This window comes from Triticum urartu, unplaced genomic scaffold, assembly GCF_056163025.1.
Source record: "Triticum urartu cultivar PI428250 unplaced genomic scaffold, HENAU_Tu73 scaffold2, whole genome shotgun sequence".
In the NCBI taxonomy this organism is placed as follows: domain Eukaryota; kingdom Viridiplantae; phylum Streptophyta; class Magnoliopsida; order Poales; family Poaceae; genus Triticum; species Triticum urartu.
In genome coordinates this window covers 2,953,724-2,964,004 of record NW_028260368.1, presented here as the reverse complement: position 1 = coordinate 2,964,004, position 10,281 = coordinate 2,953,724, and the positions used below count along the sequence as shown (strand labels likewise).

The window sequence follows — 10,281 nt, the reverse complement described above, 5'->3', positions numbered from 1 at the left end:
TATAATAATATATAGAGATAGAGAGAGAGACATTATGTAGAGATTGTATATGTATATATCGATATCTTGAGAGCTCAAAATAAAATTAATAAAAAAAAACATACCCTACATAACATATCCAACTCTTCTTGGTTCAGGGTTTTCCGTTTCCGAAGACTAGTAAAATAGGCGGATTCTGGAACCCCAAGGATTCAACGGTATATGGATATGGAAAATATAAGATTTCCGATCCTAGCGGGAAAAGGCGGGGAACAGATACCCAATAGGATATAGGATCCTTGGGAGGAACTTTTGGTAATGGCCTTGATCCTCTATGCTATTTTTTATGTGTTCTTAGTTCTATTGAACTTTTTGCATTCTTTTAAACAAGAATCTAATAAACTAGAATTGAGTCAGTGGAAAAAAGGAGAGAGAGGAAAGTGTTAAATGGAGAGAGTCGACTAATCAGAGACTTTTAGGATCTTCTTTACATCAGGTAAATCTGTCGGCCCTGTCCGTTTTTTTCTTTAAGTTACGACTCTTTGCTGCTTACTTCTATCAAGCCATAGGGAAAGTCTATGATGAATTTGGAAAACTCATCTCACTCTTACTCTATGGCTCGGACTTAATGGGGGAAGAAAACATCTTCCATAATTTCTTTTTTGTTCAATTCTGGACAAAAAAGAAAAGGAAAAAAGGAATTTATAGGGACAGTGTTACCCCCTATATCCCCTAGTTTATATTGTAGGAATAATAAAACAATTTAGCAGTCTGACACACTTACGTCCTTGCAAAGTAAATAATTATTATTGTAGTCGTAACCGTAGAATAGGATCCTAATCAAAATAAATACATTTGGTTCAGGCGCTATTAGCATGGTAAGAAAAGATTTTTTTTACAGACCAGAGGGGCTATCTAAATCCTAAAGTAAAGGCGAGCGATCGAAGTAGAAGTACCAACGGCTCAGTGTCATGAACCTTCTCCATCTGATTCAATAAGGGGGAATTAGCCTTCTTGTCAAATGGCTATCCTTGACAAAGGGTACCATTTATACCATAATCTACAATGTAGCGGGTATAGTTTAGTGGTAAAAGTGTGATTCGTTCTATTAATAACTGAATTTGAAATGATATACTTAAGGCATCCTTAAGTTTTTTATTTTTATATTCCGATGAAAACTTTAGTTCTTATAAAGGATTAAATCCTTTTCCTCTCAATAGCATATTGAGGAAGAATATACATTCTGGCGATTTGTATCCAAAGACTAATTTAAATTGCATCCAAAATAAAAATAGGATTATGAGTACAGAGTCGCGAAGCATAATTTTGCATTGGATTAAGTATTCCAATTTTGAAAATATGAGTAAAGGATCTATGGATGAAGATACAAAAAAGTTGATTTCCAATCGTAACTAAATCTTCTTAAAATAAGGAATAAGGAAGCCAAATAGCTAAAAAACGATAGTTTTGGTTTACTAGAACCATCCGCATATTGTTTCAGCTCGGTGGAAACCCAATTCTTTTCCTCAGGATCTCTTGAATGAAATTAGGGAACGAAGTAAGTAGATTAGATGAATTTAGATAGAATTTCTATCTCCTACTCTATAAGGATCATCTAGAAAGCGGAGAGCTTTGGTTCCATTCAAATAGAAAAGCTGACATAGATGTTAAGTGGTGAGAATATCCATAAAGGAGCCGAATGAAATCAAAATTTCATGTTCGGTTTTGAATTAGAGACGTTAAAAATAATCAACCAACGTCGACTATAACCCCTAGCCTTCCAAGCTAACGATGCGGGTTCGATTCCCGCTACCCGCTCCATTCTGTATAAAAGGAGTATTCTATTTGTCTAGACATGTTAGAGGCTTGTATTCAAGCCTTTTTTGTCCACCAGTTTCTGGTACTCCAGAGCGGAGTAGAGCAGTTTGGTAGCTCACGAGGCTCATAACCTTGAGGTCACGGGTTCGATTCCCGTCTCCGCACTTAGCAGTCTGTATAAAAGGACTATTCTATTTCTCTAGATATGTATGGTAGAGGGGCGTATCCAACCCTTTTTTATTCATTAGTTCCCGGCCCTAGAGGGCAAAATTGAGCAGTTTGCGAAGTCACTTGCCTTCAAAAAAAGAAGGCGCAAGGCCTCTCCCTACCCTGCAGAAAATAAAAATGAAACGAAAGGGACAGTCTACCTCTCCCTTCCCTTTAAAAAAAGTTTGCCCGTTGTTTGTCTCAGTTAATACCCAATTTTTGGAGCTCTGTTGGCGAGTTCTATTTCTGCCTCTGGAGCGCCCTCTTTTTTTGAGTGGGATGCAAAGGAAGGGTAAGATAGTAAGGGATACGGCACTAGACTAACACCTAATTAATACTTAATTTAATATAAGTAGTTAAACAGTTAACTAGACTAAACTTTTTATCATAGTACTTTGATAAATTAAGCGGGCGAGCGGCGGGAATCGAACCCGTATCTTCTCCTTGGCAAGGAGATATTTTACCATTGAACTACGCTCGCTACGGTATATATTTTATAGCGTATATCCGCCTGGGTCGACCTTCTATGTCTGGGTCGACCGTTTCATTTCATTTTCTATTATATTAGAGTTTTCCTTTTTTTATTATCTGTCAATGAATATTCTAATGGGAATGGAATTTCATAATACTGAAAGAGAAGAGCTAGCAATTCGGAACGCAAATTGCGTTTTAATACGTCTCACTATTCTAATTTTTTAGAAGAAATGGCCTTTATTATTTCTTTTTTATGGGGTTAATAAATATTAACCAAATTTCATTTAAGAAATGAGAGAATTCAGAATAGCTACGAGAAAGACTAGTCCAATCCATAATGATGTACCGGAAAATACAACATTTTTATTATTTGACCAACCATCAGGAGAAGCAAATACAAGGGGTACACTAATTACTAAGACTGAGGAAGTCGCAATTAATGCAAAAACAGCTAATTGGAAAGCAATAGTCATATTTCTAATCCTCCAAGCTACCATCAAATAAAGTTGACTACATATTTGATCCCTCACTTAAACCAAAATTGTAAAAAAATACAAGAAGTAGGAGGGGTTTAATCATGAATCCATTGATTCTTCTCTTTAATTCAAATTTATTACTTAAACCGCTTTTTTATTTGGATATGGGGGTGAGAAGAGATTATTTACTCTTTATTTCACAAGCGGGTATAGCGGATCCTGTATCCGTGTATACAGTATACAGAGATATATCGAAAAGGAACTTGTATCTGATATCTTTCTAGAGGCTAATAAATCTTTTTATTTTTTATATGGCTATGTTCTATTTGTAGGAGTAAAATAAGGATTAGGCTGTGGAGAGATGGCTGAGTGGTTGATAGCTCCGGTCTTGAAAACCGGTATAGTTCTAGGAACTATCGAGGGTTCGAATCCCTCTCTCTCCTTTTGCTTATTGAATACGTTTGTTTCTTTCATTTTTATTTATTTTTTTTTTCTGTCCCTTATCTTTCTTTCATAAAAAGGAATGAATGGCTCGGCTAGATGGAATAACCGAGCCAGAACAGAAAAAAAGTAGAACAGGTATAAATAAGAAAATCTTAGTTAAGAGGGTTCATGTAAAGAACAGGTTCCAAATCACGATCGATTCCCTTTTCAAAACCTGCTGCAGCAGCTCGGGCTCTTCCTGCATGCCATAAATGGCCCACAAAAAAGAAGAATCCTAGAACAAAATGAGAAGTTGATAACCAACTTCTAGGAGAGACATAATTAACTGCATTGATCTCGGTAGCTACGCCACCCACGGAATTTAAAGAGCCTAAAGGAGCGTGGGTCATATATTCTGCTGAGCGTCGTTCTTGCCAAGGTTGTATGTCTTTTTTCAACCTACTCAAGTCCAAACCGTTGGGGCCCCTTAGAGGTTCTAACCATGGAGCACGAAGGTCCCAAAAACGCATAGTTTCCCTCCAAAGATAACCTCCCCAGTTGGGGAACGCATTAGATATTTACCTAAACCTGTGGGTCCTTGAGCGGATCCCACATTAGCTCCAAGACGCTGGTCTCTAACTAGAAAAGTAAATGCTTGAGCTTGAGAAGCTTCTGGCCCGGTGGGTCCATAAAACTCACTCGGATAAGCTGTATTATTGAACCATACAAAACAACAAGCGATAAAACCAAAGACAGATAAAGCAGCTAAACTATAAGACAAGTAAGCTTCTCCAGACCATACAAATGCACGGCGAGCCCATGCGAAGGGTTTGGTTAAAATATGCCAAATTCCGCCAAATACACAAATAAAACCCAACCATACATGCCCACCAATTATATCTTCTAAATCATCTACACTAACAATCCACCCTTCTCCACCAAAAGGAGATTTTAGTAAATAACCAAATATAACACTGGGACTAAGGGTCAAATTGGTAATTTTTCTTACATCTCCCCCCCCAGGGGCCCAGGTATCATATACACCGCCAAAATAAAGAGCCTTGAGTACTAGAAGAAAAGCACCTAGACCTAACAAAATTAAGTGAATACCCAAAATTGTAGTCATTTTATTTCTATCTTTCCAGACATAACCAAAGAATGGAAAAGATTCCTCAAGAGTCTCGGGTCCCAGAAGCGCGTGATAAATGCCACCGAAGCCTAAGACTGCGGAGGAAATTAGGTGAAGTACGCCAGATACAAAGTACGGAAAAGTATCTAGAACTTCCCCCCTGGCCCTACTCCCCAACCTAGAGTAGCTAAGTGTGGAAGTAAAATCAACCCTTGTTCATACATGGGCTTTTCTGGTACGAAATGGGCCACTTCAAATAGGTTCATTGCTCCGGCCCAGAATACGATTAATCCGGCATGAGCTACATGAGCTCCAAGCAGTTTACCGGACAAATTGATAAGTCTGGCATTCCCAGCCCACCAAGCAAAGCCGGTGGTTTCTTGGTCACGACCAGCTAAAACGAAAGTTCCATTAAAGAGCGTTTCCACGTGGTAGAACCTCCTCAGGGAATATAAGATTTTCATGAGGCTGATCCTGAGCTGCCATCCACGCACGAATACCCTCGTTTAAAAGAATATTTTTTGGTGTAGAAAAGTCTCAAATTCAGGATCTTCCGCTGCACGGATTTCCTGGGAAACAAAGTCATAGGCACGTAAGTTCAGAGCCAAGCCAACTACGCCAATAGCACTCATCCATAAACCGGTGACGGGTACAAATAGCATAAAGAAATGTAACCAACGTTTATTGGAAAAAGCAACACCAAAGATTTGGGACCAAAAGCGGTTAGCAGTGACCATTGAATAAGTTTCTTCAGCTTGAGTTGGGTTAAAAGCACGGAAGGTATTTGCACCATCACCGTCCTCAAATAGAGTGTTTTCTACGGTCGCTCCATGAATAGCGCATAGCAGAGCCGCACCTAATACTCCGGCAACTCCCATCATATGAAATGGGTTCAACGTCCAATTATGAAATCCTTGGAAGAAAAGGATGAATCGAAATATCGCTGCTACGCCAAAACTCGGCGCAAAGAACCAACCAGATTGCCCCAGTGGATAAATAAGGAATACAGAAACAAAAACAGCAATTGGACCAGAGAATGAGATTGCATTATAAGGCCGCAATTGAACAGACCGAGCAAGTTCAAATTGGCGTAACATGAAACCTATTAGTGCAAAAGCCCCGTGGAGAGCTACAAAAGTCCATAGACCGCCTAATTGACACCAACGAGTAAAATCTCCTTGTGCTTCGGGCCCCCATAGTAGCAACAAAGAGTGTGCTAAACTATTGGCAGGGGTAGAAACTGCTGCGGTTAAGAAATTACAACCTTCCAAATAGGAACTAGCCAATCCATGGGTATACCAAGAAGTTACAAAAGTTGTCCCTGTAAACCAACCCCCTAAAGCGAAATAAGCACAAGGAAAGAGCAATAGGCCAGACCATCCTACAAAAACGAAACGGTCCCTTCGTAACCAGTCATCCATAGTATCAAATAGATCATTTTCTTCTTTAGGAATTCTACCAAGGGCTATAGTCATAGTGATCCTCCTATTCAATTACTTCAACCATTTCCGAGCACCTCATATCACTTTCCAAGGCATATGATAGTTTTATTATCTGTGGACGATTTCTTTCTCGTTCAATGCCCTTTTTCAATGGTCTCGAAGAGAGAAATTTCCCATTTTTATCTATGGAGTCACAGTCACAACCGAGGTCGTGGTAAATCCATGAATTTGATTCGATTTGTTTTTCTTATACTATTTATTTGTTTTTCTTATACTATAGAAATAGAAATAAATTGTTTTTCTTATACTATAGAAAGAAATAAACCTTTGAATTCAGCATTATTCCAAGACTCCTATTTCAAAGTCTATCTTTTAAGGGAAAAATGCAAATAAAAGTAACCCTTCTTTTCCCATTCCCTCTCTATTGCATGGGTGGAAGAACTAAAATAATAGAGGATTCTGAAAAAAAAAAATGGACCTTCGAAATCCAATTTTATGTGTAGCGCAAAGGAGTTGCGATTTCTTCTTATTCCTATAGAACATCTAGTAACAAGAATATGAAATCGTAAATAGCGAAAAATTCTTGTCTTGCGCGGTCTAAGTCTAAGGAAATAAAAAAAATTCGCTTATACAATTTCATCTACATCGAATTTATATATCAGAATAGCGGATAGAGGCATCATTAAAGGAGTCAGGTCTACTTACTTTATGCTTCTTTCCAATTTTATGGTGGATTTGATAAGAACCCTTTTTGCTTTCTTGATAAATAATCGACAAAAAAAGCGTTTTTTTTATATAACCTGCTTGTTTTATTATAATTATAACAAGTCCTATATGGAAATGCCCGCTAAAGAGAAAATCTATTTGATTGTCTCTCGGCCAATATCGATTTTTAGAAAGAAAAAACAAGAATTTTCTTCTTTTTTTATTAACATTAAGAAAAAAGAATATAATTAAAATGGAATTGGCAATATAATTTTTATAGACTTTTGAAAGAAAAAAAAGGGGTTTTTTGCAACCGTTATTTCTTATTTCTTGCCTATATCATATCACGGAAACCTTTCGCTTTGGAACGTGGAGAGATGGCTGAGTGGACTAAAGCGGCGGATTGCTAATCCGTTGTACAATTTTTTTGTACCGAGGGTTCGAATCCCTCTCTTTCCGCTCCCTTGGATCATTTGGGACTTTCGAATTGGAAAGAATTCTGACCCCCGGATTTTCTCATAGATAAATGTACGAAACAAATCCAATAAGAAAAAAAAAAACTGAATTTTTACTCCTCGCGTCCAGGATTCCGTCCTGGGTCATTAGATAAGAATCCAAAGATAAAGAGTGAAACAAAGAATATCACTACTGTATAAACAAAAAGTTTGAGAGTAAGCATTACATAATCTCCAAGATTTTTTTTTAAGGAATAGATTACCAGTTTTTCCTTACCACACGGATCCACTAGGATGGTTTTTTTTTATACCTAAAAATGCAAAAAAGAATTCTTGAAAAAAATTGCAAGAATTCTTTTATAATAAGCACTCTTATCAATAGCAAAAATAGGGTTAGGTGGTTAGGTATTGTGTAGGTACCTTTAGGTACCTGCTCAACCTAGGTGCAGGGGAGTAGAAAGGCTGATCCAAATTTATTGCTGTAGCTACCCATTCAATGTAGAAGAATTTAAATTTTAGAATCGAAGGTTCATAATATAAAAATATAAAACTTCTCGGCTTTTACCCATTTTAAAATTTTTTTGGAATGAACACATCATTCAATTTGGCATACAGAGTACTAAAGATTTCATCGAAAACTTACAGCAGCTTGCCAAACAAAGGCTAATAGAAAAAAGAATAGAGGTATAACAGGCATAATATCCACGATTGGATTGAAAATAGCATAAGCTTCGGGTAATTTGGCAAAGAAAAAACTAGTAGGATAAAGAACAGAATTAAAACAGATACAGGTTAAACTAAGTATATTAGGCATAACAAGCATTTCATTCTTGTAGAGTAAATAATTGGATTTTTCTTGAGTTATTTTTTTAAGGGAAAGAAGGAAAAGGCAGATTCAAAATCTTTTTTCTTCGGACTTTCCCAAACACAAAATACCTCCTTGTATTCGCACTCTCAAATGAGAGTGGAATAAATTCGACTTTCATATAATATCTTAATAGAATTCCATGTAATGATCAATGCATTTTTTTGATTCTATATTATCCGCATGTGTAGAATACTAGCAAGAGAATATCCCTCCTTTTTTATGTAATTGAAATGGTATTGACGAATAACAAATAAACATACTAGTGTTTATTAGTGTCGCATAAAACCCGAAATGGGGCGTGGCCAAGTGGTAAGGCAGCGGGTTTTGGTCCCGTTACTCGGAGGTTCGAATCCTTCCGTCCCAGATTGTTTCTGATGAAACAAACGGTGAAATCATATAGTATTCCGTACGAGACAAAAGTTTATTAAAGAGAATAATGATATCTTATTCTTTCTCAGAAAACATAATAAAGTCTTAAGTCCAGTCAAATTGACTATCTTTATTTTCATGAAAAAATGGGATCTATCAAGCACATTCAGGATATGCCTCTACTATAAAATCACTTAGTCATATTTTTTTCTTCCTTTTGGTATTCGAGTTGAAGAAGTACGAGAATTCTATAACTACCAAAAACTTTCAATCTTTTCATTGGAATAGTTTATTTAGTTATTATAGTTAATTGTTTTTGGTACTGAAAAAATATATTACTACTAGAATTCTAATTCTAGTAATTAAATTAATTAAACTTTTTTGGAGGTTGATAGTTTATTTATTGAGGAAGAGTCAATCCTTCTTTTCTCACTTCAAGATTGATCATCTCGAGCCATCCGTTGAGGGTGGAAATTTAAGAATAAATAAGTTTTAAGCAAACTTGTTTAGTCGTCTTTTTCAAACTATGTTTCATTCATATGATAGAATTTTAATATGGGTTTAAATAAATTGGATCTTGGCGGAGGCTTCCCGGATAAATACTTACTTTCTTTTATCCATATTGCTCCATAGATAGCAAGTTTTAATTAGTATAAAAAAACTAAACCAATGACTATTCATGATTCCATCCATATTGGATCAATTCTCTATACCACTTTGCAATGAAAAGAGGAATGTTTGTTATGGTAAAACTTCGTTTAAAACGATGTGGTAGAAAGCAACGTGCGACTTGAAGGACATGATCGATTGTGGATTTTGCTATCCATCATTTTCCATAGTAATGAAAATGCTCTTGGCTCGACATAGCCTGTTCTATTCGTTCCGAACCAAATTTGCGCTGGGTTTAAGTAACATAGTACACGATGGAGCTCGAGAGGACAGAATTTTTTTTATCAAGGGAAAGAATCTAGGGTTAGTGAAAACTAATAAATTAGGCCAACTTTGTCAGTCTATCCTTAATATAGAAATAAATCGAAAGGTTAAAATAAGAAGAAAGTCCAATAAAAGTATATCAGAATCAATCCCTCTTATTAGATTTCTATAGAAGAGATAAATGCTTTATCGAAGGAAATAAGAAAAAAGGGTATGTTGCTACTCTTTTGAAAGAAAAAAATAGGAATTCCCGAAGTAATGTCTAAACCCAAGGATTTCACAAATCAAAGATAAAGGATTCCAGAACAAGTAAACACAATTTTCAATTGTCTCAACAACAGAGTTGGATTAGAATAAGGAATAAAAGTCAATTCGTTCGAAATGAGACAAAGAAAAGAGTTTAAAGACGACTCAAAAATTTTGGAAGGATTTTGCCTTCGAAGTTTGTCAGGCAAAATTAGCCCACTTGAGTCATGAGTATAAATGAAATTTGTTTTTTCTGTAAGGAAATTAATGCACGTCATAGTCTAATTTCTATTATTATCGACAGAAATTCGAATCATTTTCTCGAGCCGTATGAGGAGAAAACCTCATATACGTTTCTAGGGGGGGGCGTTGTTTATCTACATCTATCCCAATAAGCTGTCTATCGAATCGTTGCAATTGATGTTCGATCTCGAAGAGAAGGAAGAGATCTTCAAAAAGTAGGTTTTTATGATCCGATAAAGAATCAAACTTGTTTAAATGTTCCAGCTATTCTCTATTTCCTTGAAAAGGGTGCTCAACCAACAAGAACTGTTTATGATATTTTAAGGAAGGCAGAATTCTTTAAAGAAAAAGAAAGAACTTTGAGTTAATTGAAGAACTAAATGAATCAAAAAATAGGATAGGAGAAGATTATTAGTATTCCTAGTTGTCTAATTATTTAGACACAATTTACCTCTTTTTTAATCCTATTTGGATTTATATTATATCGTGCCAATCCAACATAAGCCCCTATTTT

The 10,281-nt window shown here is 36.1% G+C and overlaps 3 non-coding genes across 3 annotated transcripts; all 3 read left to right on the top strand.

Moving 5' to 3' along the window:
* The first annotated feature begins 1,888 nt into the window (after positions 1-1,888).
* On the top strand, positions 1,889-1,962 carry TRNAM-CAU (transfer RNA methionine (anticodon CAU)). Its single transcript has one exon. It is a non-coding gene; the product is annotated as a tRNA-Met (tRNA).
* A 1,347-nt stretch (positions 1,963-3,309) lies between these two features.
* TRNAS-UGA (transfer RNA serine (anticodon UGA)) lies at positions 3,310-3,397 on the top strand. The gene has a single exon. It is a non-coding gene; the product is annotated as a tRNA-Ser (tRNA).
* A 3,627-nt stretch (positions 3,398-7,024) lies between these two features.
* TRNAS-GCU (transfer RNA serine (anticodon GCU)) lies at positions 7,025-7,112 on the top strand. The gene has a single exon. It is a non-coding gene; the product is annotated as a tRNA-Ser (tRNA).
* The last annotated feature ends 3,169 nt before the right edge of the window (positions 7,113-10,281 follow it).